The following is a 4,084-nucleotide window of genomic DNA, read 5'->3' as shown; positions in this document are numbered from 1 at the left end:
TGAATTACACCGGAGTGAGCAGCTGGAGCGAGCAGGGCGGCAGAGGTCCTGAGTTCAATTCCCAGCAGCCACACACATGATGGCTCACAGCCATCTGTACAGCTACAGTGTACTCATACACATAAAATAAATAAAATAAATCTTTTTAAAAAAATGAGAAACAAATAAGAAAAAAAACCTATGGCCTAGAGTGAGCTGGGGCCGGAGTGAGCAGGACCAGAGCAAGAGGGAGAAGGGAAGGGGAAAAAAAAGAGCCCAGATACACATGTAGGCAGGTGAAACATCCATCCATACACATAAAAATAAAATAGTAATAAATTTGAAATGTTTTCTCTTTTTTTGTTTTTTTTTGAAGACAGGGTTTCTCTGTGTAGCCCTGGCTGTCCTGGAACTCACTCTGTAGACCAGGCTGGCCTCAAACTCAGAAATCCGCCTGCTTCTACCTCCCAAGTGCTGGGACTAAAGGTGTGCGCCACCACCGCCCGGCTCTTTTTATTTTTCCAATGTATAAGTCTTTTATTGTCCTGAAAGAGCCCAAATTGTACTTGTGATCAGGATCTTGTTTTGGAGCTAGGAAACTGAGGTCTCACTCATCAGCCGGCTGCATGGGTCCCTTCTCAGACACACAGATGCCAGCCAAAAACTTCCTGATATCCTTTTTTTTTTTTTGGTATTTTTGAGACAGGGTTTCTCTGTGTAGCCCTGGCTGTCCTGGAACTCACTCTGAAGACCAGGCTGGCCTCAAACTTAGAAATCCGCCTGCTTCTACCTCCCAAGTGCTGGGATTAAAGGCGTGCGCCACCACTGCCCGGCTCTGATATCCTTGTTTTTAACTGTTCTGACTTGCTGAATCAGAGCTGCCGAATCTGAAACAAGTTCAATATCATTTCCTTCAAGGATTAGTTCATCCCTCGAGGCTTAAGAGACCGAGCAAGCAACACCTGTCCTCATCCAAAGCCCGGGAATATATTTCTCACCCAAGAAATTTCAGATTTCAACCAAAAACCCCATTCTCCTGAATAAGGACATTGATGGGGAAGTGAGCGTACACAGACCTCATCTTGTAATGGAAGCCCAGTGTGACGCCCTTGGTCATGTTCTGAACAAGACTGCAGATGGCTCTGACAGAGGCCTCTTCCTTTCTGTTACCCCACCATTTGTCAACCCGGAGCCTTTTCCTTGTCTTTCCAAGGAGACTCGGCTCTACATTGATGTGATTGAAGTCCCTCGGCAGAGTTCCCCTGGGGCCCTTCACAGTGACTGTGCCCCCTTCAGAGTGATGTCGACATTTTCTGGAATGTTGACAGTCTGATTGCTGAGAACGGTCTTCATTCTTCATTTCTTCATTCTCGCAGTAGATGGGGCAAAAAAAAGAAAAAAAGAAAAAAAGGAAAAGAAGGAAGGAAGGAAGGAACATAGGAAGAACACAGAAGCTCCAGAACATTAAATAACTAGCTTGATATCACACAGCCAGGGCTAGAAATGTGGCTTAGAGGTTCGGTGCTCACCTGCCTTATAAGCACTTCTGGGTTGATGCCCAGTACGACTACGAAAAAAATCACAGCTAGGAAGAAATAAGTCCTCAGTCTGTAGTGCCCATGTCTCCACCATGTTCCTTAGAACCAAACACGTACTCAGTGCCTAAGGCACAGAGGTTGCCTGAGATGCTAATGATGTCATCATGTCCCATCATCTAGCAAAGATCACTGGTAAATGCCTCTGATAAGAGAAACAGGAGCTGCAGTAGGGTAGGACAAACAGAGAGGCTGGCATCTGGCTTTTTCCTAAGCAAAGGTGGAGCCGTGCTAGTATTTTATGAAAGAAGAAAAAAAAAACAGTAAATGGATATGCATGTACTTCTGTACTTGGAGTGCAACAGAGAGTGAGACAGGATTAATTCAAGGCCAGCATGAGCAACACAGTAAGATAAAAAACAAAAAAACAAAACAAAACAAAACAAAAAACAGGTCAGGTAGTGGTGGCACATGTTTTTTTGTTGTTGTTGTTTTGGGTTTTTTTTTGTTTTTGTTTTTGTTTTTTTGGTTTTTTGAGACAGGGTTTCTCTGTATAACCCTGGCTGTCCTGGAACTCACTTTGTAGACCAGGCTGGCCTCGAACTCAGAACTCAGAAATCCTCCTGCCTCTGCCTCCCAAGTGCTGGGATTAAAGGTGTGTGCTACCACCGCCCGGCAGGGCACATGTTTTTGATCTCAGCACTTGGAGGGCAGAGGCAGGTGGACCTCTTTGAGTTTGAGGCTAGCCTGGTCTACAGAGCTGGTTATAGGACAGCCAGGGCTACACAGAAAAAAAACCTTGCCTCAGAAAAACAAAACAAAAAATAAACAAAAACAAAACAATAATGAGTAGACGTCTGTGAGTTCAAGGCCAGCCTGGTCTACACCTTGAATTCTAGGCCAGCCAGGGCTACAAAGTGAGACACTGTCTCAAAACAAAACAACAAAACAGAAAGCCACTTCAAAAGCATCCAAAGACTAAAAATTGGGACAAATGAGGTTTTGTTTTATTTTTCACATTAAGAAGCTGCAAGGAAGAAAAATAAATAAATAAAAAGTTGGTTGTGTGGGTTTGAAAGGCCTATGGGAAAATAATTAACTAGTGGCTGGCACCTTCCTTTGAACAATGGCCCAGTCTCCAGATTGACGCACACAGTTTGGGGTCCAGCTATTGAAGCAGTCACTGGGGGCAGCGCTCAGTACTTCCCACACTGCAGCTCCTCAATCGGAGTCAGCCGAGCACCCCAGTAGCCTTGGGCTTGTGGCAAGTTGCACTGCCCTGGCTGCTTTTGATTCTTTGAGAAATTGCAAGGGTTTAGCCGGATTGTGGATATTCTAATTAGGCATGTGTAATTTTATTTTGGAGCAGTGGAACTTTTGCAGTCTTTTAAACCTGAACAGGAGAAAAAAATAATAAAACGTAAGCCTTTGAAAATAAATGGACATATCGGCAAATTATGACGCGCGCAAGTCTTGCCAGCTTTGAACATTGCTCTGGGACATATCGGATGCCCAATAAATTAATAAAGTTGTTGACTGGAATGGGCGTCAGTTGGACTCCTAAAAGAGGACAGATTTCTCTGTCTTTCCACAAAGCCCAACTCTTTGATCACATCAAGGCCCCTGGCCACTGCTCTGCCTGAATCGAGAACTGGGTTCTTTCGTTTGCCTACAATAGTCAAATCCATGCACTCAGTCTCCCACCATTCTTTGAAAACGAGCACTCCTTCTCCTTCTCCTCCTCTTCCTTCTTCTCCCCTTCCTCCTTTCCTTCTCTTTTTGAGGCAGAGTCCCCCTATGCAACCCTGACTGGCATGAACTCATTCTGTAGACCAAGCTGCCCTTGAATTCACAGAGATCTGCTTGCCTCTGCTCCAAGAGTTGGGACTAAAAGTGTGTGCCACCATACCCAACCACTTTTCTTTTTTAGGGTCTAACCCCTTCTCATTGAAGTGTGATGTGCCACTTCCACTCTCCTAGCCCAATCACTTTCCCTTGGTTTGCGGAGAGACCTGGCCCAAACCGCTCAAATCCAATCTGCTTCTGCCCACGCTCCTCCACTCCTCCTACTAGACTCTCTCCATGTCCCCCTCCCTCCTTAATCTGTAGAGAGAGAGTGTGTGTGTGTGTGTGTGTGTGCGCGCGCGCATGCGCGTACAAAGGGTTATTCACTGAATCTGAGCTCATCCATTAGGCTAGACTAGCTGCCCGTGAACCCCCGGAACCTTCTTATGCCTGCCTCCCCCAGTGATGAGATTGCATGTGTACTCTACAGCCAGTGTTTTTCCCCATGAGTCCGGTGATCTGAACACGGGTCTTTATGTCACCAGGGAACTTGGGGGCTTCTTCATGGGTTCTTATTCTCCTTAATAAAAAATTTTTAAAGAATTTGGAAGGACTTAAGGACCAGCTTGTTAAGAGTCTGGGAGAGTTTGGAGGGGAGGCAAGGTGTAAATCTTGACAGCTGTCAGGAGGATGCAGGTGGAAAAGGAGGTGAGAGAAAGCCACATCTTTAAAATTGCCTGGCAGTGGTGGCACATGCCTTTAATCCCAGCACTTGGGAGGCAGAG

At 45.6% G+C, this 4,084-nt stretch overlaps 1 pseudogene; it reads right to left on the bottom strand.

Moving 5' to 3' along the window:
• Nucleotides 1–586: 586 nt before the first annotated feature.
• Nucleotides 587–1,332, bottom strand: LOC116092538 (annotated as a pseudogene).
• Nucleotides 1,333–4,084: the final 2,752 nt, after the last annotated feature.

Source organism: Mastomys coucha, unplaced genomic scaffold (genome assembly GCF_008632895.1).
Source record: "Mastomys coucha isolate ucsf_1 unplaced genomic scaffold, UCSF_Mcou_1 pScaffold15, whole genome shotgun sequence".
Lineage (NCBI taxonomy): Eukaryota > Metazoa > Chordata > Mammalia > Rodentia > Muridae > Mastomys > Mastomys coucha.
Note: the sequence above shows the minus strand (reverse complement) of the source record. Positions and strands in the feature narration are given on the sequence as shown.